General features: G+C 48.2%; 1 protein-coding gene across 13 annotated transcripts in view; it reads right to left on the bottom strand.

Moving 5' to 3' along the window:
- Positions 1-12049, bottom strand: part of Npas2 (neuronal PAS domain protein 2) — a 179019-nt gene extending 166970 nt beyond the window's left edge. For 4 of the 13 annotated variants that reach the window (XM_087566093.1, XM_087566094.1, XM_087566086.1 and 1 more), the window contains exons 1-2: positions 11926-12049; positions 11786-11845 (exon numbers count right to left, since the gene is read on the bottom strand). The gene's annotated coding sequence lies outside the window, so the exon portion shown is untranslated. 13 annotated transcript variants of the gene reach the window in all.
- Between the last annotated feature and the right edge of the window lie 12847 nt (positions 12050-24896).

Genomic DNA, 24896 nt, shown 5'->3' with positions numbered 1-24896 from the left:
GCCCAGGCCTACCTGCCCGGGAATGCTGCTGCCCACTAGCCTGGGCCCTCCTTAATCAATCAAGAAAATGCTTCACAGATACAACAGCAGGCCCATCCAACTGAGGTAATTCTTCAGTTGTGAATCCATCTGCCCAGGTGTGTCAGGTTGGTAACAGAACTGGCTGGGACCGTGAAAGTAAATATTTACTGTTTACATAGGCACGGGGTACAGGTTGTTTTTTTTTTTTAATTCACTTGGGAAGTTGGATGCCAACAACTGATCGCCAGGAGTGTCTCTGAGTGACACTCAGAGCCAGCCTTGCCCTAGTTTCTCCCCGTTCTCCCTGGTCTACAGAACTCTTTGCCTTCCTTATCGAAGTAGACTCTTGTCAGAGCACAGATTGTGGCGAGCGCGTGGAGAGATAAGGGGACACAGGGCAAAGTCGGCCTTTCTGTCTACAGCTTGTCCTTTCCAGGCTTCTGGGTGGTACAGGAGTTGGCTGCAGCTGGAGAAGCCCCATCATTCCTGTGGACGGACTGGCTGGAACCAGAGCCAGAGAAGCCCCTGATTCTCCAGGTGAAGAAACTTCCTTGGGTCTGGGTGGAGGCAGGAAAATATCCAGCCACCCAGCAGGCCTAGTGCCACCTACAAGCTCCAGTTTCAGGGTTAGCACCTTTGGCCTTGTTCCCCTCTGATTTCTACTTGAGAAACAGGAGCAGCATGACGAGGTGATGACTGGGATCTTTTTCTTCTACCTCAGACCACCATATTAGCCAGACTACTGTTATCACTGAAAATGGGCTTAGTTTTGCTCTTCGGAGAATTCTGGCACAGGAGAGAAACGGCGAGACCCCTCAGGGTGGGAGGAACTCAGACTCAGTAACTCAGGCCAACCTTCTTTGGAAAAAAAAATTCAAGTTCACATAAAGTAATCCAGGTTAGGTTTGTCACACATAAACAGTCCCACACAACCGATAAAACTCAGAACCCAGGGGAACTCCCAGAGGTTATTTGATTTGGATGGCAATCTCAGGCACAAAAGGCTATCACTGTACTTTGTTCTTACAGATGGGTAGAGCCTTGGAAAGCAAACAGGGCGACCTAAAACAACGGCCAAGGCATCCTGCATGTTTCGTTTCTACTGCGACTTTTTCACTTTCCCCATTTCGATAGCTTTCGAGAGAACACCGAGCTATGTTTCCCTTTGAATTGTGTGTGCATACAGTGTGCAGAGTCTAGGGAAGAAAACAAAACCAAACAAGAGCCTCATTGAAGAAGAAGACATTTTGAGGCTGGTGTGTTCTCCCCACCCTGTGTGCAGGCGTTTGAGGCTCAGGCCATAACAGCAATAAAACAACACTACTCCTTGTTTTCCTGGAACTCCATAGTCAGCATCCTGTGCTTTTGATTTTCAGCTTCTCCTGTTTTTATTTCCCTTTTATGCATGTAAAAAAAGGGATTCTTAAGTGTATGGGACTTGCCAAGGTTATTTGGTCAAAGCAATGGGGTCAAGGAGGGAAAGCTTTCAGTTATGGGCCACAAGCTGTCCCCATCAAGCCATACAAAAGCACGACTGACCCATGCTACAGTAGAAGCTATGATTGAAAGCAAGGTCATAGGTCAATGCTGACATGCCCAAGGACAAGAAGAATGTTTTTATGGGCATCTAATTGAAGCACAGACACTAGAGATATCAGAGAACATCAGAGCCAGAGAGATGGTTCAGTGGGCAAAGGGACTTGCCACCAAGCTTGACGATCTGAAATCCCAGAAACCTACACGGTAGGAGAGAAACAACTATTGCAAAGTGTCCCCCGACCCCCACCTTCAAGTTGTGGTGTCCCAGGAGAGGAAACAGCAGAGCCTCTTTTGCTCTTGGATCTGCTCTATCTTGAGTGTTTAGCGATGTCCTTAGTCACAAGTTTAAATGATGGAGGGGTGTGTGTGTGTGTGTGTGTGTGTGTGTGTGTGTGTGTGTATGCTGGGCAGTTGCCTAACCTCCATGCTGTTAGCATCTCCTTCTCAGCCATAACCCAAGTAATTACTTACAAGGCTTCATCTGGGCTGCTCTCAGCTCCAACCAAGCACCCTCGGTGCCATGTTCTCTTGGTCCAGAGGCCATGGTACACTCCTTGCTTCTCTATCTCATGATGGCTCTTCTCTCTCTCCTGCGCACTCTTCTAAGGTATGGCGGCTCCCTCTCTGCTCCTTCCTCATGGTCCTGGGAAACCTCAACCTCACCTATGTCTCTTCTCCCCAATTATTGGCTGCTGGCATCTTTATTTACCAATCAGAATTAACTGGGGTCAGGGCCCTTCAGGGTCTTCCATGCAGACTCCCCCATGTAAACAGTTTTGGGGGACCCAAATTAACATTAGAATAAAATCAGCATTAGACCAAACCCACTACACACACACACACACACACACACACACACAGAGAGAGAGAGAGAGAGAGAGAGAGAGAGAGAGAGAGAATAAATAAGTGTGATAAAGATATAAAAAGAAAAGTCAGTACATCCTAGTGAGACCACCTCAAGAGGCAACAGAGGAGGCTGAAGACTGTCATTAGTGGTGACATGACACAAGACACAGGGGAAGGCTGAGGCAGGAGACTGTCCACAGCAAGTGGAGGTCACCCGATGGTCACACTGAACAGCTACTTTGTGAACACGTGTTGTAGAAGTGAGAAACACAAGAACAGTTCCATTTTTAAGTGTTAGCATGGTTGCTTCTTCAGTGGGCTTTCCTTACTTCCTAGGTTTCAGGCAGCAAGAGGATAAAGCATCCACGTCTGAAGCTGGCAGGCAGTGAGCTTTGGGTAGGGGGAAATGCTGCTGCTGTTCTAAGCACAGAGCCCGAAAGAGGAAAACCACTGGAGCAGTGGTTCTCAACCCGTAGGTCTCGACCCATCTCACAGGGTTGGATACAGATGTCCTGCATCTCAGACATAGATACTACGATTCATAATGGGAGCAGAATGGCAGTTACAAAGTCGAGGTGAAATAATTTTACAGTAGGAGGCGTGAGGAACTGTGTTAAAGGGTCACGGTGCCAGTGGGTTGAGAACTGATGCCCTACAGCGTCCATATGGCGGCAGGTGATTGTTGCTGACCCCCACATACAGTCTGCTCCTCATGTCCTCCAGTTCCACCTCAACCACAGACTGGAGACACTTGGGGAAATGTCTTCTCGGCTAAACATCGAGTCGCTTGTTTGTTGCTATGACCTAACAGTGTGTCGTTGACCTGCACAGCAGTTGTGTCATCATACGGAGGATGAGTGCCGCACACGTGATTTGAAGGACACAGGTGGATGTGTGTAGGCTGCATGCAAACATTATATCAGTTCGTAAAAGAAACTTGCGCATGCTCAGATTTGGGTACCTGCATGAGTTCTGGATCTGCCCCCAACCCCCAAGTCCCCAGGGCACCAGGGATCACTGTATGTCAATCAACACACATCAGAACACATGTGGTGTAAGCCAACATGTCACCTTGCTGCCTAGAACGCTGTCATCTTTGTAGACCATGAAAACTTCCTTGGGCTTGTGCAGTATGGAATGGCAGAAAATCAGCAATGCTGAGGCCAGGATAACATGTGAACCTACTAGGTGAGTGTTGGGGCAGGCCAGGATAACATGCAGACCTATTAGGTGAGTGTAGGGGCAGGCCAGGATAACATGCAGACCTACTAGGTGAGTGTTGGGGCAGATTTCTAAAGAAACTGGTGGTTAAGGATGACTACCAAACTGGCCCCAAATGGGAAGGTAGAGCAAGTGCTGTTTGCCCATAGAAGAGTCAATGTGAGGGTTTTCTGTCATTCCCCTGAGGGGACAGCTGCTGTCTGGTAGGGGCCAGTTAGTTCTTCTCTCCAACACTGAGTGCCATGATTCCTGGACGTGGTGGCACACACCTGTCTCTTGACATTCAAGGCCAGCCTGGGCTACACTGTGAGTGTGAGGTCAGCCAAAGCTATATAAAAGAAGACTATCTCAAACAAGAGTAACAACAACCACTACAGAAAGCCTATGTTCTTGTCCTCAAGAGGTCCTGGAGGCACAGGATACCCTCACACCACCCAGAGCTCAAGCTTTGCAGTAGAAGTCAAATGGGCACGTGTGGAAGAAACTCCTGATCCGAGCAGCTGCATATCGGGTCCAACGGTGTCACTGAAGCTCTTCAGGGAGGAGAGCTCTACAGGGAGCCACTCAGAGGGAGGAGCAGGACCTGTGGATCTGGGCCCTGAGAGTCCAGCATGCAGAAAAGCGAATGAACATGAAAGAAAAGGCTGGTGTGTGACAAAGGGGAAATCCAGAAATGGAATGAGCAGTGGTGGAGAGGGGGCAAATTATACCATAGTCACCTTGGTCTCTCTAGCCCAGTTTCTAGACAGTCCCCACACCATACACATAATCTCCAAAAGGGAGGCTGAGAGCAAGTGTTTTGTGCCCATTAATTAGCCTGCTGTACGGCAGGGAAGAATTGTGCAGTTCAGGAGTGAGAGTAGAACAGTGAGTGAACCTCTGTGAGGACAGACCAGGCGACCCAAAACCACTTCACCATGACTCTCCACATGAAAGGTTGAGATTTGGCAGAGGCGAAGGGACCCAAGCCCCAGAAGCAGCTCAGACATGTCTTCCTGGTCTCGAACAAACTTCAGTTTGTCCCAAGCCAGTAGCAAAGCGAAGCTCACATCTGCATGAGACGACAAATCGCATAGCTGGCTTGAAGGAACAGAAGACAGCTACACAGTGGCCTTGCTCTTTGCTCTGAATGAATTTCTTCCACTGGCCGTTGCTAAGAAGAAGGCAGAGGGGCTACAGAAGCAACAGATTCCCAATCACGGATCTGTAGTCATTGCAGGAGCTGAGTCCAGAGCTACAGCCTCATTCTTACCTCTACCACAAACACAGCCCCAACCCTGGGTTCAACACTGTTCCTCTTATTCCTATTAGATCTTGGTCTCCAGGGAAACAGGCCTCCTTGGCAGGGTCTATGAATGGCACTGCTGTGTCTTTTAGAGACTGTGGTGGTTTGAATGAGAATGGCCTCCATATGATCATGTGTTTAAATACTTGGTTCCCCATTGGTGGAACTATTTGGGAAGAATTAGGGGACGTCACCTTATTAGAAGAAGTGTGTCACTGGGGGCGGGCTCTGAGGTTTTAAAAGACTCCATTCCCAGTGTGCTCTCTGCTTCTTGCTTGCAAATCAAGATGTGAGTTCTCAGGTAGTCTGGCAGCCACACATTTGCTCTGCCTTCATGGACTCCAGCCCTCTAAAACCATAAGCCCAAATCAATCACTTTGTTTTTATAAGTTTCCACAGTCACAGTGTCTTATCGTAGCCACTGAAAATTATACAGACAGAGACAGAACATAAAAGCGTTAATGTGGTATTCACAATGACTGGTAGGGTCAGGGCAGAAGTTGACCTGTCTTCCCCTGCCTCCCTCTAGCATAACTCCTCAAAAACACCTCTCCAGCTCCAAGTGAGCCTGTCCTGTCCCAGATGCTGTCAACAAGAGGCTGATCTGAACTCTTTACCTGAGAAGAACTATGATGATGCCCACATCCCAGATGTACCTCCATGTTGCAAAACAACGGGAAATGGACACCATCTACTTCCAAAGTTGAAAGCATGTACAATGGCTGGGATGCTCAGTGAAAGAGCAAGAGTTGGGGCCAATCTGGGTCCAGTAGGAAAATTCCCACCACAAACCTCTGAGCACAAAGAGCCCTCCCTTCCAGGAAGGAATAAAAAAGCTGGTTTAGTTCCTGGAGCAGCTACAAGCCACACTGTCAGACAAAGCTACCTAACTCCCAACTAGAAGTCCTGAACGGTACACTGAGTCCATTCAAAAGTTGTTTTGCTCCACCAAATGCACATAGTACCCTGCCTAGTTACCATTGTACAAATTCTGCCCCAATTGTTTGAATCTGCCCCAATTGTATGCATAACTCCCTGCTAAAGTCTACTCAGGGTCATCTCCCCTTGAAGCGGGATGACCCCAACATGTCGGAATGATTAAACTCTTCTTGCTTTTGCATCGATCACCGACTCTGTGAGTCTTATTTCAGGAGGTCCCAGTAGAGGTTCAATTTGGACCTCACATCACTACATCCAGAAGCCCATATCCTTCAAAGCTTGATCATCACCTTCTGAGAAAGTAGAACTTTTAAGAGGTGGGCCCGGAGGAAGGAAATACTTGCTGGCTGAGGGTGTGCCTCCCTCGTCCATTTTCTTTTTACTACCTGGCTCTGGTGAAATGAACAGAATCTTCTTTCACAATCTGCCTTGTTTATGAACCTGAAAGCAATGGAGCCAGGTGACCAGAGGGCACCTCTGAAACATGAGTGAAAAAAAATAAACCTCTCCTCCTTTTAACTAGTTTGTCTCGGGTGTTTTGTAACAGTGTCAGAAAACTGATATAACACAAGACCAGATGAAGGTTTCTATGTGACACTGAATGCTCAGTTTGTTGGTACGGAAGATTCACAGATGCACTTCAGCCCCACCCAGAGAGCCAGGGACAAGATGCTGAGTTTTAAATAAGACTAACCAGCCAGAAATAAGGAAGGAAAAAAACACTCACTGTTTGCACACCAGAAGTGTAGGTATTGATAAAACTGATGGGAAATGGAGATGTCCTTACTCCTTGGTCATCTCCAAGCTTCCTGTCTCATCTGCCATGCTACTACAGATGGTTCAGTGACCATTTTATTCACATCAGTATACTTGGAATTCACACAATAATCCTGATGGCACACCCAGGGAGCTTACGGATATTTTTCATTAGGAAGGCATCTCCGTGAGTGTGGCCTGTTTCCCCCGGAGAAAGAACTTCTCTATTTGACTTTCCCTTTCCCTACCCTATCAGGAGACAGCATATGCCACTGCTGCCGAGAACGAGACCTCTCTGCCTACTGCCTTTCCCTGAAGGTAATCAGTATTCCTTATGCAGTTCCTCCATGGTCCATCCCATTTTCTTTCCTGTCTTCTCTGGCAGAAGTGGAAAACATCAAAGAATCCAGCAACCCTCATTGAGGCTGTGTCTCATGAGGGCACAAAATATCAGCACATGACAACTGAACCTTCGGAAAACTCAGTTTAGAGTGCATCCTACTACTGGATGGGGACCCGTGGTTCCCTGAAGCAATAAAGCTTTGCTGTGGGCAAAGTGCATAGGGACACAGCTGGGCCTGGTGGCACGCCTTTGTCCCCAGCACTCTGCAGACAGAGGCAAGTGGATCTCTATGAGATCCAGGCCAGCCAGAGCTACGTATCCAGACCGAGGCCCTGAAAGTGTCTTTCCATGGGGTTTTCTTGGAAACACCAGCAATCCACTAGCACCACTTTCTAGGAATTTCCCAAGAGTACTACAAGGTTAGTCACTTCGACTGAATCTTCACAGACAGCCTCAGTTTCTAAGATTTCCCTTTTGCACCTTTACACACAAGGGAAACACGTCCGCAGTCAGTGCATACCATGCCCCATTCCTTAATTTGCATTTCCCCCAGGCACAGGTAGAAATAAACTCCACACACAGGAACAGGCACAGAAGAGATCTGAAGGTCCGGTGATACAGAGCATAGTGGAGACACACTGACAAGACCGCCAAGCTGACACAGACCAGCAACACGGGCACCACTGTCAGTCACCAATTAGATTGCATCTACCAATGTCCCAAACAAATGCACCTTTTACTCCGAAACCCTTTCCCCTGCAATTCCTGACCCACAAAAACCATGAAATATCGATAAACTGATACGGGTGGGATAAACCACGTCGTTTTTGCCACATAGAATGATACTTTAACGCCGATGTGAGTGATGTCTTAAAAAATGAAGCTGTCTGGCCACACGGTTGCTTTTTAAAATGTGCAGTAACATCTATACAATGAGCTCTGTTCTCAAGTACATGCCTATGTGTTTAAATGCACAAAATGAGTAGCAAGAGTGGGCTCCATGGCTGACTAGTTCCCCTTGAAAGGGGTTGGGGATTACAGGCACTCAGACTGATTTCAGCTACTACCCAGAGGAAACATAACTGGACCTGCCACATACAGAAGTCAGGGTTTAAGAGTGGACCTCCTAGGGGAAACTCCCCTACAGAGACCTCAGTCTTCACCTCTGCACCTTCAGGTCCCACCTACCCAGTGACCCATGGTTACTTAGCTAACAGGCACTTCCCCATAGAGTCCTGTGGAGAGAATCCTTACTTCTTCTTAAGAGCTAGGGACAGTTTCCCAGAAGCCTCTAAGCAACCCCACCTTATATTCTATTGGCAAGCACAGGGCCCATTGCTCACTTGGAGCCAATCACTGTGAAGTGCTACAGGCCCACTGGTATTCCCCTCCTGAGTCAGGTTGGTGAGAGTCAACTCCTGTGAAAAGCCAGGTTCCTTTCGAGTCAAAACTTGGGAAATGGTGGCCATCCATCCACCTGGGTGCGGGGGAACGAGGGGGGGGGGTGGTGGCAGCTCCTCCTGGAGGCACGGCAGTTTTAAAGAACCAGTGTTCTCTCTTCCGCATCTCTGGTTGCTACATGTATGTCTCTTCTATACGTTGTATCTTCTGGCCCATTGTTTAGCACACCCTCAGTAAGCATGTGCTGAAGAGATTAAGTGTATCCCAGAGCCTGCTTGTGTGTAGCACTGAAGCTTCTGAACTAGACTTCTTCCTGTGACGGCCCCACCCCTAACCCCCAGCGACTCACTGCATTCCGATTGCCCGCCCCCTTCCACCTCTCCATACACACTGTTTATTTTACACCAGAATAAAAGGGAAACTCTTCATTCTTGTTCTGAATCACCAAACGGAGCTAGACACTCTGACCTGCAGACGCTTAAGTGGCCTCTAGGGGAAATCCGGCTAAGAAATGACTCTTCGCCTAACACAGCCCCGCGGCCCCCAATCCAAAAAAAAAAAAAAAAAAAAAAAAAAGTCAAGTGAGAAACAGCAGGGCCTTAGCTAAAGATTGCGTGGAAAATGTCTCCATTACATGCTTGTGTTCAATAAATGTTTCCCTGTGTACTTCGGTATTATTAATCACCGTCTGACTTGACACAGGATTACTCATAGTTAAGTACCCCATGAGCACTCAGAAACATCTAACCTTTGGATAGTGATTAGCGACAACTCAGCTTGTCTTCCATACCTATTTATCGAGCATCTAGAGACGAGAGGAAAAGATTTGGAGGTGACAGTCCTCAACCTGTCTTTGCTATTCTTTGCTACAAATAGCATGAGGCCAGTGGGGGGGGGGGGCGAGGGCGGGGCGGGGAGGAGGGATATGCTAATGAAACGTTCCTGTGAGCCAATGCGGCTTCAAGTACCATTTTCACTATGTAAATGTGAAACTCCATTATACACTTGCCATGATGAAGCCAATTAAACTGTTAAGAGTAAAGCAGCCAAGAGTACTGACTCACTAGGCTATTTTCAACCCCTTCACAATTTGACCTCTGCTGGGGTAGACGGTGCAGTGTGCGGGGGAATCAGCCAGAACAACCGGTGGAAAGTTCACAGGTGGCTCTTGGCATCCAGGTCAAAGCACGCGTGTTCTTGTTTTAAAAATCCATGATGATTTAGCCCTTTGGCTTCTGAGGATTTAATCTAAGCAAAATTCTGGATATATTTATATATATCTGGATTGTATCACACACACACACACACACACACACAGAGAGAGAGAGAGAGAGAGAGAGAGAGAGGGAGAGAGAGAGAGAGAGAGAGAGAGAGCGCAAAACCCATGTATTAATTTAACCTGAAGAAATTCAACACCATTGGCTCTTGCAATGGAGAAATAGCTACTTTTATAGGTTACCAAGACCTAAGAAAGAAGCTCCCCGAAGATGGATTTAAATCGTGACTTGTTTTTACTGGTTTCACTGTTTGCTTGTTTGTTTGTTTTGTTTTTCATCATGAAACAGCTAGAAATGTTAAGCAGAGACCAAATTGTTACAAACAACTAAGTACGTTCTTTTTAAAAAAACATAATTTTCTATATAAAGGTCATCTCTTCAGTTACCACATAAACATCTATTCTACCAGGAAAACTTCCTGTTAACGCACTAATTGTAAATGTCTCACTCCATTCTCTGGGCATGTCTAATTCTTGGGCGTGCGTATGTAACATTTTATTAATATCGTGCTTTCTTTAGGGTATATCCTTTCCCACTCCTCAAGATGGAACTCTAGGGAGTTGTTGGAATAAAACACTTTTTTTTCACGTCTGCACAGTGGGATGACCTGCAAATAGAGGTATGGGTTTCTGAGGGGAAATGGAAAAAAAAAAAAAAAAAAAGACTGCTGGGAAATGCCAATTCTTCAACTGGTTCATATTTGTCTGTATAAAAATTTTTGCTCTGCAAAATAGTGGCCCAGATCGCAATATCTCTTTTAAAAACAGGATTGTATTTATTTAGGGGTTATTTAAAAAAAAAAGATTGGAGGTTATTTCTGGCAACATTTTCCTTCAGAGAAATTTTAGCTGCAGGAAGGAAGATCAAGCCAGTATTTGCTCTTGAGTGTGAAGGGTGCCTTCCAGGGCTGGCTGTTTTTCATGCGAGCCACAATTAGTTGGCCAGTTCGCTGGATGGGGACTTCACTGTGGGAGAGAGACATGAAGGTGTTGACAGAGCTGAGTCCTGCTAGGAACTGCTTCAGGACTAACTAACTACCTGGAAAGTCCAAATGGGAAATCTCTCCCATTAAAGAAAACCCTATTAAGGATAACAGAGTCCTAATGATTGAGACAGACTAGCAGTCTCTGCCGACTCAGTTAATAACTACTCAATATTCACCTGTAAAGAAGCAAGCTAACCGTGAACACGGGCGGATCCTAGCGCAGTGGGTAGTGAAAAAAAGCCTAAGGTGGGGCTTCTAGGACCCTTGCAACACCTGTTGAGCGCTACAGCCTACAACTTTAGGAACTAAAGGCTCCCGGGTTTAACCTTAGGAGTTTCTAGAGTCCCTGGAAATGCGCGTGTATACTTAAGGTTTCCATCTTGCTTCGTCAACAAAACTGGTTACTAATTATTTATGAACCACAGAGCTGAAAACAAACTTTCTTACCTTAAGCAGTAAGGAGAGGCGGGCAGAGGGAAGAGGCTGGCTTTGAATTGAGCCTCTTGGTACCTGTCCCTGCCCTCTGCTTTCCACCCTAAGTCGCTTTTTAGAAAAGTCAAGGGTGCACCCCTCCTCTACTTGGGGAGGGGGCACACCTCCCACTAAAACAGTGCTCTAGCATCCAACCCGGGGAGTCCCAGGAGCTGTCTAAGCACAAAGATCCGGCTTTCAATCCGGCCCTAAGCCAAGTCAGACCCAGGAACGCAGTGACACCAGGGCCACGGCCGGGCAACCACACTCGCTAGGCGTCCCAGGCTTCCAAGGTTCAGGATGCATGCGGTGGAGCTCTGGAAGGGCTGCGGGCAATCTTCAAAGATTCTGTCCGGGCACGCAGCACTCATCTAGCACCCTCCGAGCACCCCCGAATCCCGAGGTTCGGGGTGCCTAGTCCTCTCCCTTGGTGAGTGGCTCCGGGAGCCCACCGTCGGTCTGGCTGCAGCGGTCGACAGGACCCGATGCCTGGGGCGGCAGGACCTGAAGTGCGCAGGACTCACCTCCCTGTGCCCCAACCCCCGGGTGCTTGCGCTGCGCAGCCTCGCGCGGTGTCGCGCCCGAGCGTCCCTCCCTGCCCCGCGCGTCCCCAGTGCTAGCGAGCAGGTGACCAGAGCCGCGAGCCACGCGCACGTATTCCCACCCGAGATCGCGCGTCCCCAGACGCGGTGGCCTCTTACCTCCGAGCGGGCCGGGGCGGCCCCGCCAGGCCGGGCACCGACTGGGCCGGGGAGACGCGCCTCCCGCCGCCGCGGGGAGCCGGGCGGCAGGCGGGCTCAGGGAGCTTTTCCCGGGCGGCGGCGGGAGGCGCTGCTCTCGCCGCTGCCGCCGGGGTCTCGGGGCTCCGCGGACGCTGCGCGGGTCCCTCGGGTCCTGCGGGAAAGCCCGCCGCTCGCGCCGCAAACTCTTGGGCGCGCAGAGCCGGGGACCGCTGCCGCCTCCCCGCCCCGCTGCCGCCTCCTCCTCCTTCTCCTCCCTCTCCTCCTCCTCCCGCTCCCCTTCCTCCTCCTCTTCTTCCTCCTAAGCCTCGAGGCTCCCGCGGCTACCGGCTCCCCACCCCCCCACCCCAGGGTCCAAACCCAGTGTGAGCCGTGCACTCAGAGCTTGCCGCAGGGACGCGGACCCTGCGACCCCCGGCGACTCTCCGCGGTGCAGACACCCGTGCGTCCCCAGGGCCTCTGCGAGTCTTACGAGGCTGCTTGGGTGGTGGTAGGGAGATCGAAGTGGGGGTCCGGCCAATATGGTCCGGACTGGGCGCGGTGGAAGAGGGGAGGTTGTGCTTAGCGCAGACCTGGGAAAAGGACCGGGGTCCCGCTAAAGTTGTCACTGGCGGCTGGGGTTGGGGGCGGGTAGCAAAGAATCCCGTGCCCCGGCTTAATGGAACCATCGAAGTGCCCACTGCAACTGTGCTGTCACTGAGTGGGGATGTTTGCTAGAACGTGGCTGTCTCGTCCCCCTTGCCCACGCCGACCTCTAAGGGCAGGCCTATACGCTTCCGTGACTCAGGCCACTGGGGACATGGGTGAGTGAGGGGACACCAGGTGAGACGAGGGGTCCTGGGACGTGAGACAGAACGCTGTTCGTGGAAGTCAGCAGCGGTTGCTAGGGAGGAATAGTCGGCGCCTCCTCTGGGGCGAGCTTAGCTTGTCCGGAAAATGGGTCAAGGATCGGCAAGAACCCGCTAAATGTCCCCTTGTAACCCTAGGGCTGCAGGTCGGGGGCTGCGGCCAGGAGGCGCCCTCGGAGCAGCGCTGGGCCTCTCCCTCCCCGCCCCCACTGCCCTCTCTCCTTTTGCACCAGTGCAGGAAATGTTCCACTGACCTACATATTTTTCCAAACATACGTGACCTTTTTTTTTTTCCTGTGGGAGGAGACAGGCGAGAATCCAAGAAAAAGAGAAGCTGTAGAGAGCGGCGTGCGCAAGAACACAGGAAGCCTTTTTACCAAGCTTCTGCAAAACCCTAGCCAAGACAGATGTGCAGACAGGGTTCGGGGAACCGGGGCCTGCTGTTAGACACACTGAGGGGGTTCTGAGCGTGAATGGGGTGATGGGGGAGCCTGCTAGCCCTGCGGAAGAGCTCAAAGGTGGCACCCAAACCCACAACAACCCTGCACTCCGTGGCGGAGATCATGGCGGGCAGGCACCTGGCTAGACCAGCCCAAAGAGGGGAGCCACGTTCCCCGCACTAGGCGCACAAAGATCCCCTGCTCCCTGACACCGCAGGGGTTCAATTCCTGGGGCACGGCTCTGTCTTGGCAGCTCTCCCTGGTCCTTCTAGATCTCACATTCCAGCAAGTGGTCTCAACAAGGAAAGAGCTCCCACTGGCTCCTGGTTCGTCCCCCCACCCCCACCCCCGAAAGGGTTCTCTAGAGCTCCTGAGGTTTTAGTCCCATGAGCTAGCCTGATGGTGTTCAAGGCCTGGATTTCTCCTCTCCAGTGCAAACCGGGCCAGCACCAGAGGCTCCTTATTTGGACCTGCAACCCTACACACCGTCAATTAGATGAAAAACACTCACGGAGAACTCCCTCCCTCCCCAACCCCCAGAGTAAAGTAGGTCATTCTCTTTATTTCCCATTTGTATTATTTTTGTCTAATTCTCCTTCTGAAGAAAAAAAAAAAAGCACACACACAGAACTCTGAGCCTCCTACAAACCCTGAAGTTCTCGGGCTCGCTTGCTTCTGACTTCAAGGTTTTTGAGGAAAGAGAAGGCTGACTGACCCCTTGTTAGTTTGGAGTTCCCTTTCCAACTAGAGGGGGGGGGGGAGTATTTTATTTTTCTTTACTTTTCTCTCTGTCCTCACGTCCTTTTCTTTTAGGAAAGCAAGCTTTAACTGTGTCTTTAAACAGTGGCTATGACTAATATCCAGTAGAGATGAAATTGTGTTTCTAACCGGATTTAATGAAGAAGTTAGAGCTCTCTCTCTCTCTCTCTCTCTCTCTCTCTCTCTCTCTCCCTCTCCCTCTCCCTCTCCCTCTCCCTCTCCCTCTCCCTCTCCCTCTCCTTTCTTTCTTTCTTTTTTTTTAAACTTTCTTTGAAAGAGATTCCAACTCCCTCTGGGGACTTGAAAACCCACTGGGATACCTTTTATTGACAAGGCCTAATAACACAGGGCTGTAGTATAACAAGTATTTTCGCCGTCTGTTCTTATTGGTTGTGAGGAGTCTTCCTGATTTTTATTCCTGTTTGTTATGGAGATGGTATGGATGCTGTGGTGATATTTATTCCAAGCCTCACCCCATCTCCGGTGTTTCTTCCCACCCAGGAGGGACTCTGAATGGAGAACAGAGTCCTCAAACAAATGTGCTTCCCCTCCCATTGCAAAGGAGAACCTCCTGCTCTTTCTGTGTGACAGCACACTTCCTTCCAGAGCCCTGTCAGAAACACTGAGAGGGTTCGTGTGCACAGGAGGTTTACAATCTGAGAGATAAACATGACCTACATAGGGTGAGTGACTGGGCGGTTCGGTTCAAAGGAGGAACTTGGAATGGGCTTCTTGGAGGAGGTGGCTGAGCCCTAGGGACTTCGCATCCACAAGATAGCAAAGTCAGGCTAGATCATCATGACGTACACATTACTTAAAGTGTGTGGCACTGATCAAACTGCATTGCTGGGTGTGGAAATTCTCACGTGGTCCTGGTCATTAACCCTTTAAAAGAGTTTGCTTTTGTTGATCAGGTCTTTCAATGGTCCCCAAGTGATCCTAGATATTTTTTCAAGAAATCAAAATGTATGGAGGATGAAAATTTTCATTAATTACCAACATTTCACAATATAAAGAAAAAGTCATCTGACAATTCCATTGGCTCTAACTGCGTGTCAAATCTGTGGCATATCCCAGTTACAAATACCCATATAATTAACTTCTTGGCATAGGGATTGGGTGGCTATTGGTGTCTGCTTTTGGTGACATGTGGTGTGGGCTACTACAGGAATTACAGCACTAGTCTACAGTATCACAGTATCAAATGGAATTGTCCCACTCTTCTAAAAATGAACAAACAAACAAACAAAAACAAAACAAAACCATCAACCCTGTCCACCCCTCCCCGTGCACTAGGCTTTTTCATTCCTTCCGTGGATTGACCTTTCCCAGAATTCCATGTGGTTGCTACAATACAGTGTGCGAGTCTTTTCAGTCCGGCTCTGTCATCTACTCAGCTGCATTTAAGTTTCATCCATGTCCTTTTCACTTCTTTTTAGCACCAAGTGATGTTCTATTGTCTAGACAGGACAGTGTTTTAGATGAAATCTCAGAAAATAATGTTTGCGGTAATGAAAGGTGACATTTATCTAATATTATGCATCAGGCATTCACATTACCTCAGTTCATCTTTAGGAGGAACCCCATAAAATAGTAATTTATGGTTTCTAGCAGCTGGATAGGGTCTCTGACTTTGAGCAGCTCAAGGTGCTCTCAGGCCACCTTGACTAGGGTGACTGTGCTTGTCTGGGCTGCTCCCACCCCACCCAACACCTGTCAGTTGGTGCACAGAGACGCCATCTTTCCTTCTGTGTGAAGACTTGGCTGGCTGGTGCAGAGAGATGAAGCACCGCCAGCCACGTTACCTCAAGCGTCTCTTCTGCTCTCTCCGTTGTGTGTGTTGGTTACTGATTCTTTGGCGTGTCTTTTTTATGTACACGTGTGGGCATGTGCATAATATCCCTTTGTGTGGATATGCTATACGTGGGAAGATGACTTTGCTCTACGGGCTGCTGCGAGCCGCCTTATGTGGGTGCTGGGAACCCAACTCTAGTCTTCTCGAAGAGCACCAAGCGCTTTTAACCATCTAGCCAGCGCCAGATCAATTATGTCTTGTTTTTGTTTTTATGCGACAGGGTCTCACTATGTAGACCCCCCTGGCTGGCCTGGAACTTGCTCTATAGACCAGACTTGCCTTGAACTCACAGAGATCCACCTGCCTCTGCCTCTGCCTCTGAAACGCTGAGGTTATAGGCATATATATCACCACTTCCGGCTTCTTGACTCCATTTCTAACCAGCTGTGTTCCAAGTGCTTGAAATAGAACTTTAGAACAAAGAATTGGGGTTGCCCAGAGAGTCACACTTGGTCCAGATGATAATCTTTTGAAGGAAATAAAGTCCATGGATCCGTGGGTACAGGGCAGGCTGGCATCTCAGGGCACTGTTTGGATGTTGGCAATAGGCTGACATGTGATTTTCAAACCCACTCCAGGTCTCAGCTGGGAATGGATGCAAGTTCCTCTCTATAGGGTCCTTGAGTACGGCTCAAGACTCCTTCTCTTGCTCCCAGAATAAGGGACCAGAATAGGACAGTCCAAGGAAGGTGCTTGGTTGAGCTATAACTCACAGGTCAGGGATATATCCTTTCTCACTAGCAAGATAGGAACTGTGAGTGCTCTGAGAATCCTTTAATCCCTCCCACCCACAGAGTAAGCTAACTGCCGCCCGGTGAACCTGTGGAATGTGGGCGGGGCATGTGGAATGTGGGCGAGGCTTTCAGTCTGTGTGGGAAATAGAAGGGAGGCCAAATGTTTGTGTACAGGGTGCTGAGGTAAGGGCAGCAAACGTGGGTGAACTGTGAAGGGGACAGAAGGGCGGGAGGTGGTGTTAGCTCCTGTAATTAGCAGAGAACCACAGAAGAATCAGAGCTCAAGTGCAACCATAGGAGGGTCGATCCTCTCTGTTCAGGGAGGCTTCCACTTTTGCCTGGGGTTGGTGGAGGCCCAGACAAGCTGCTGAGACATGCACTTCTCTAACAAGCACTAGGAGCACCTTTAGGAACAGACAGAGAAAGAGCTGTGCTGACTTTCAAAGGGCCGTTGTCTTAGCTGTTCCCATCCATGTTCCATTTACCTTAGCCATAAAGAGGTGATTCTGATGTTTTTCCACACAGGTGCTAGGAAGGGCATGTGCAACATACACACACAGGGACACATACACATGCACACACATACACACATACACACATATACTTGTACACACATATATACACACAAGGACACTCACATTCACATACATGTACACACATACATGCATGCACACACATGCATATACACATGCACACATGCACACACAGGGGCACACACATGTACACACAGGGACAGACACACACATATACACACAAGGACACACACATGTACACACATGCACAGACACACATACACACACAAAGACACATACACATGCACATTCATATACACACACGCACACACATGTACACACACGTGCACACACACAAGGACACACACATACATGTGCACATGCATATACACACGTGCACACATGCGCACACACATACATACATGAACACACATGCACACACATGTACACACATATACGCACACGTGCTCACATAATACACCCCCTACACATGCACATACACACTTAGGCAAATGGCTATTTCCCAGTGTGGTTTGCTCGTCTGCCTTGTTCAGCCCTTCTGACTTTGGGGCAACGCTGAACAGTTACGTTTCTCCACTGACAATTGCAGAATCTACCATGTACTTATCCAGGAAGAACACCTAGTGATACGAAATTCATTACGCATAGTTCACTTGAAGTGGAAGGCTAATTATAGAAAAAATGTTCTCTGAGGAGCTATTTATAGACCCTCCCCAGTAGGCAGCAGACGGCGCACTTCCCGTATGGGTATGCATTATTTGATCAACATGCTTTGTTGAAGACTTTGGTGAGAAAGACGCTTTTCTCAATGGCTTCAGTTGAGCGCTGGTGTTGACAGTGAACGTAAGCCCATGATGTCTCGGCTGCTTCTGATGCACCTATGCTCGCCTTTCCCAATGTCTTCCTTTCCAGATCCCTGAAGAGTCTACAGATGTTTCAAGCAACGAGGCTCCACTGTGGTTTTATACCCCTTTCCTTTGTACATTGGTGAGATCCAGGTGGCTGCAACATCCTGGGCTGGGACGGATTACCTGAGCTTTATTTAAAGACTTTGTGCTTAGAAATGAAAGATGTCAGCAGACAGTGCTTGGTCTTCTTGACCGGAAGCATAGTTCTCAAAGCATGTTCCTTGAAATACCAGCAGCATCCCCTGGGCATTTGTTGCAAAGGTGAATTTATGAGCCTCATTGTCCCTGATTTGCCGTCTGGGGCAAACTATATCAATCAGCCTCCTTTTGTAGCTGGTTGTTCTGCTCTTGTGGTTTGAGCTGCTTGGGCAACTTGTGCATGGCCACAGTTAGTAGAGTCACATGCCTTTGTTGAGTTAACTTTTATAACTGCTTTCTGAGGGCAGTTTTTGTTTTGTTTTAGACAGAATCTTGCTATGTACTTTGGCTGGCCTGAAGCTCACTGTGCTTACCAGGCTGGCATCAAGGCAGAAAAGCACCTGTCTCTGCTTCCTGAGTGCTGGGATTCATGGTGCACGCCACCACACCTGTCCCCCTTTAAAAATGTTCCTACAGGGCAGGCATTAGATTGGAGGACCAGAGGGTTTCAGTTCCTTGTAGTCTGAGTATTCTGCTATTATGTTGGCTTAGGGGCACACAATCGGGAGATTGATGGTAATTTTAACATGTCACCTCGTCCAGTCCCCTCTTCCGAGTTCCAAATTCATTTTCTCCCCTCCTCTCTACATCTGGTACTCACCTCTTCATTGCTCACTCACACCTCCCTGTGGAAATGAAGTGTTCTAAGGCATTCTCCTGTATCTGACTTCTCCAGCAATCTGTCAGGACATTCGGCCAAGCAAGTATACATCAGAGCATTGATGGGGTCTTCAGGCTGTAATTTTCCCATAGCCTTAACAGCAGGGAAACGGGTCAGAGAGGGATCCCACGCAAGGATGGAGATGTAACTCAGTGGCCCAGCTCTCGCTGAGCATGGTGTATGGCTCTGGGCTTGATCCTGATTAGCAGGGAAGAGTGTTAAGGGGGTGATTGGCCACAGTGACGTCAATGATTACGTGAATCAGATTCAGTGGGTCCCACCTGAACTCACAGGAGCTGGTGGTCTAAAAGAAATCATCTGGGCTGTCAAGCCAAGAAATAGACATCTGTAACTGAAGTAATACAACGATATCAGTATAGCGTATGGGTGACTGGCAGGAGTAAAGCATCAAGGGATTACAGTGCAAGCCCAGACATAAATATTTATATAAATGTCTATATTATGTATAAATATTTATGTTATAGATCCTGGCTTTTCAATGAGAAAATTATTATTATTATTATTTCTTTTTAAAAGAGTAATGCTGGAACAAGTGTACATGAACACACAGAAGGCTGAAGTGGAGCCCTACCTCACACCATTTAACAAGTCAGCATGGATTGCACGCCCTCATGTAGACGATGAAAAATGTGAAAAAAAATGCATCTCTAAGGCCTTGCCTTTGTCAAAGGACTTTTAGTTATAACGTTTCTCCCTCCCCTCAATCCCACAGACAACAACCACCACAAAGCTGGATCTCTTTAGGTATGAAGATTGTGGAAATACCATTGCAAAATGTAGCAAGACATGTAGCAGAATGGGAGAGACTGTTTTCAGCCAGTAGTAAACAATCACCCTTAGTCATAGAGTCCCCGGGGACCAGCAGATGCCGGGACCCCTGGACCGCGTACATCATCAAACCTTCCATTCACTCTAGGTTTTCCCAGATGTTCTTACGATAAAGCTTAAAGGTTATATTGAGTGCAATAAGAAACAAATAAAAGCTGATAATAAAATGGGTAGAATTAAAAGAATTACTATAAGACAAAGTTATCTCAAATTTAAGAGTTATTTATTTCTGGGAATTTTTATTTAATATTTTCCACTGGAACCAAAAGTACAGAAAGCAAAGCCATGTCTGGATAAGGGGGTTTTTGTATCTGGAACATAAAAGAACTCCCACAGCTAAAGAATAAAGGACAAATAATCCACTCAAAATGAGTGAAGGCCTGAATGGACTTTTCCCCCCAAAAGACGTACACTGGACCTGTAAACGAATAGTAAGTCATTTGATATCATGAGTCACTAAGGATATGCAAGCTAAAACCACAATGAAATTCCATTTCATATTCATTAGTTTGGCTATTGTGATAATTTTCTATCAAACACTTGAGAGGAACAGTTTAGAGGGAAGAAATGTTTGATTGGCTCCAGTTTCAAGGCTTTAGTTCATGGCTGCTTGGATCCATTGCTTTGGGCTTGAGGTAAGGCTGATTATCATGGTGGTAGGACCTTGTAATGGCTGTTCACCTCTGAACTCCCAGGAAGGAGAGAGGGAGAAAAGAGAGAGAGGCGCAGAGAGACAGAGACAGGGAGACAGAGGGACAGAGAAATAGAGACAGAAGCGGAGAGACAGAGAAATGAAGACAGAGACAGAGTGGCAGAGAGACATAGAGACAGAGAGAGACAAGGAGACAGAGGTGCAGAGACAGAAAGAGACAGGGAAACAGAGAGACAGAGACAGGCAGGGACAGGGAGACAGAGACAGAGAGGCAGAGAGACATAGAGACAGAGAGAGACAAGGAGACAGAGGGGCAGAGACAGAAAGAGACAGGGAAACAGAGAGACAGAGACAGGCAGGGACAGGGAGACAGAGACAGAGAGAGAGACAGAGACAGAAGGGCAGAGACATAGAGAGACAGGGAGACAGAGACAGAGAGAGAAGGAGAGGGACAGAGAGGGACAGAGAGGAGCAAGTTATGTTTCCATAGTATGTCCCAAGTGACCCACACCTACTTCCCCCAACTAAGTCTCATTTTCTCTACTTACTGCCACCTCCTGACAGACTCATTATCACCACCAAAGGGCTAACCCAGTGATGACATCACAGCCTCAGGATCCACTCACTCCTTCAATGCCTGGTTCCATCAGCCAGGGACCAAGTCTTCAATACATGAGCCTCTTGGAGAACACTCCATATCCAAACCACAACAGCTATAATTTAGAAAAGAAACAAAATGCAAATAACATTCACTGCTAGAAAATTCGAGAGCCAGAACCTTCGTAGGCTGCTGGTTTGGACGGAAGATGGCGTGGGCACCGTCTGAAAGCACTTGGGCAGTTCTCTCAGAAGACACACACAGAGTTGCCACAGAACATGTCGGTTCAGTGCGTAAGGATACACCCAGGAGAGGTGAAAGAGCGTGCGTATGCACGAATGCTCACAGCAGCATTCCTTATTAGAACTCCAACCCGGAAACCGCTCCTGTGTCATCTGAGTGGATAAGCACAACCATGGGATTACTTACACAATGGAATGTCATTTGGCCATAATAGGAGCAGTGTCCCGACACAGAGTACACCGTGAATGAACCACGAGACAAGTATTCCGGGTGAAAGAAGGTAGTCCCAAGGACCAAGAAGTCTGTTGATGTGAATGGCTGATACAAGTAAAGCTAGAAACAGAGCGAATTTCTTCTGGGGACCAGACTGCTTGGCATTTAATGGGATAAAGGGTATAACATCTGAGATAGATGCCAATCAAGGTTGTATAACTGTAGTTACAGGGAAAACCAATCAGTGTATACTTTAAATGCCTAATTATATGGTAAGTGAATTATGTCTGAATGTAATTATCAAAAAAGAGAAAAAAAATGAGCAATCTACTTGTCTAGTTCGTTCTAATTAAAGGTTCATCATTGTGCTTCCTGTATACAACCTGACCTTGGACCCTGCTCCCCTAGGACAGCCCTTTCTTTGGCTATTGCTTCCCGCTACCACATTAGTGAGCAGCCTTCTAGGGATCTACCTTCAGCCCATTGCTCCGGTCCTCCTCTCTCAGAAGACTCCATTACCACCATTCTCTTCTGAAGCCTGTCTCTCCAGTCTACACCTCTGTCCCTGACACCTTCTCTTAGCTCTGTGCCTACTTTCTCAGCTATTTGCCATCTCTGTTGGAAGTCTCCACCTTAGTATCTGTCACACTAACCTGATTCCTCCTTTCCTCCGTTCTGCCCCATCTCATTCTCCAAACCGCCACAGACCTATTATTAATGATGTTTTTGGTTTTGTTTTTTTTTCTGCCTAGTGATACAGTCTTGGAAGAAGCACCTTGTCTTTGAATATCTTATCCAACCCCATCCATCACCTCCTGGCTTTCAGTTCAGTAGTTCTGCCCTGGGAAGTTCTTATTTACTAGTAAATTGCTATCCTTCCAAGCCCTCTGGCTGTCCCCAGTCATCGTAGTACCCTGAACCACCCCTCAGAAACGTCCACCTACAACCCTGAGAACCGCGGAGTCCTGTGAGTGACGTCTGACTCATGGCTCTGACTCTGCAGCCCATACTAACTTCTGTGCTTTTCAAGGGTTACCGAACCAAGTTTCCCCTCTCTGGTGCCAGGGTTTGTCTTGACCCGACATTTTCCTAGGTAGCTGGCAGTAGCCCACATGGACACTCCCAACTCCACATTTTAGTACATGCTTTTCCTTCCTTTCCAATCTGATGGATTATTTTTTCTGTTTCTTGAGATCTTGATCATGCACTGTAACAGAGAGAGAGAGAGAGAGAGAGAGAGAGAGAGAGAGAGAGAGAGAGAGAAGGGGGAGAGAGAATGTGTGTATGTTTATATGTATCACAGGAGTGCAATACCTGAAGAGGCCAGAAGAGGGCATCACCCCTCCCCTTCCCCCTCCCCCTCTCTAAAACAATAATAATAGTATCAGAAATGTCAACCTTTAGGCCCTGGGTCATAAGAGATAGTTGCACATATATGTGCCTACAGGAAAGCCATAACTCCTGGAGCTGGAGTTACAGGTGGTTGTGAGCTATACCATATGTGTGCTGGGAATGAAACATGTGTTCTCTGAACAAGCATTAAGCACACTGAGTGCTGAACCATCAAAAACATTGCTCTTTGATGTAGAAACAAACTAAGATCTGCTCCCAGGAGATGCCTTAAGTACCTTCCTAGCTACTCTATCTACTGGTCTGGTCAGCTCCTGCAGCCTCACAGCACCTGTGTTGTACAATGTACGGGTCAGGGGCTGCTTTTAGCCTTCAGAGCCCATTGTTTGACTGTCGAAAATTTCCGTGTCCTAACCTGGGCAGGCGGTGGGGTGGGGATTTACCACACCGATTGATCTGGGCCTATTACACCTTATGCTCAAATGTCATTTGAGCTGTAAGCTGTGAAGCTGATATAAAGCTCATAGCTTGAGGCTGATGTCTTCCTGTTTGGCCACTAAGGAAGTAGAAGCCCAGGTAGACCAATAGGCCTACGTCCCCAGTGTCCACTCTATCCTTGGCATGGACGATGATCTATAGAAAACGAATTATAGGTGATTTACAATGTATGCAGCCTTTCCCAGTTCCCGTCTGGTTTCTTTGGCGATGACTTCCCATGTCTGTTCCCACAAATCTTCTTCCTTCCTTTCTCCTGAAGCCCTGGATTTGGAAGTCTTGGCGACTTGGTCCATCTGCTCCCCCTAGCCTGTGATGCTACCGCAGCACCGTCCCTCTTGACTGTTTGATGGTGTGCTGGCCCAGCCCTTGTGTGGTTGCTTCAGACTTGGTCCTGCTGGGGTTTTAACAGAGGCAAACATGTTAGAAATTCTATAGATGGCAAATAAATGACTCGAGAATCCCCTGAAGAAGTGCTCAAATCCTGCTTTTTGTTCTGGAGCAAAGAAAGGCTTGATGGAGTGGGGCACAGTGGGTCTAGGGGTCATTCGAGGACTGTCATGTAGGATCCAAAGGCCAGTAGTAATGCTAGATATCTTACTCCATAGAGACACTGCTTATTCAGCAACCGATTGTATCTCCTGCTGACCCTTGATACTTACCTGTGTTATGCACTCCCTTTTCCTCCAGAGGAGAAGGTACAGTAAAACCTTATCAGTGGCCAAGAAGTCCTATTAACCTTTTGAGAAACTACTGTGTTACCTTAAGTAAACCAATATGCTAATCAGAGCTCCAGCATTCAGCTGTGGGAACTAGGCTTGGGTCTGGGGATCCAACAAAACCACGGGAACTTCAGAAGCCACCCGGAAGAAGATGCAGAGGGGTGGGAAGAAGGGTAACTTTACAGGGTGATCCAGGATGGGGCAGTCGATTTTATCTGAGGCAAGTGTAGTTGGAGGTCTTCTCTCTTTGGAAACCCCTCCCTCAGTGGCTTTTTCATACCTTTGTTACCCAGAATTCCCAAACCTGTTTCCCTCATAGTTGCATTCATAGCCCTGCAAGGGAAGAACAGGGACAGTTTGTTCACCTTCTCTGAGGAGAAATGGCTCATGGTGTGGTTCAGTGGTGTTTCCTCACTAGATCTGGGGTAGCTGAGAGGGCGGGCAGGAGCTATCTGCAGTGTGCTAGGGGTGTAAAGCAAAAACAAGGCAGCCTTTTATAATGAACCTTGAGCTGGGGACATAGCTCAGGGGGCAGGAGTGCTTGCTGCACACGAGGACCAGGTTCAAATCCCAGCGCCCACGTAAAAGTCTGGGTCTAGCAGGGACCATGCCGGTAACCTCAGTATTGTGCAGACAAAGAAAGAGGCAGGATCCTTGGGGCTTTCTGGCTGCTGGCCTAGTCCCAAGCAAGTTCCCAGAGAGACCCTGTCTCAGACAATGGGGAGGGTAAAGGGAATAGAACACTGGACATCCTCTGTGATGGTTTGTATATGCTTGCCCAGGGAGCGGCACTTTTGGAGGTGTGGCCTTTTTAGAAGAAGTGTGGCCTTTTTGTAGGAGATGTGGCCTTGTCGGAGGAGGTGTGGCCTTGTTGGAGGAGATGTGGCCTTGTTGGAGAAGGTGTAACTTTGTTGGAGTAGGTGTGGCCTTGTTGGAGGAGGTGTGGCCTTGGAGAAAGTGTGGCCTTGTTGGAGAAGGTGTGACCTTGTTGGAGGAGGTGTAGTCTTGTTGGAG

This window comes from Rattus norvegicus, chromosome 9 (assembly GCF_021556685.1).
Source record: "Rattus norvegicus strain SHRSP/BbbUtx chromosome 9, alternate assembly SHRSP_T2T, whole genome shotgun sequence".
NCBI lineage: Eukaryota > Metazoa > Chordata > Mammalia > Rodentia > Muridae > Rattus > Rattus norvegicus.
This window is presented reverse-complemented; position numbering and strand designations above follow the sequence as displayed.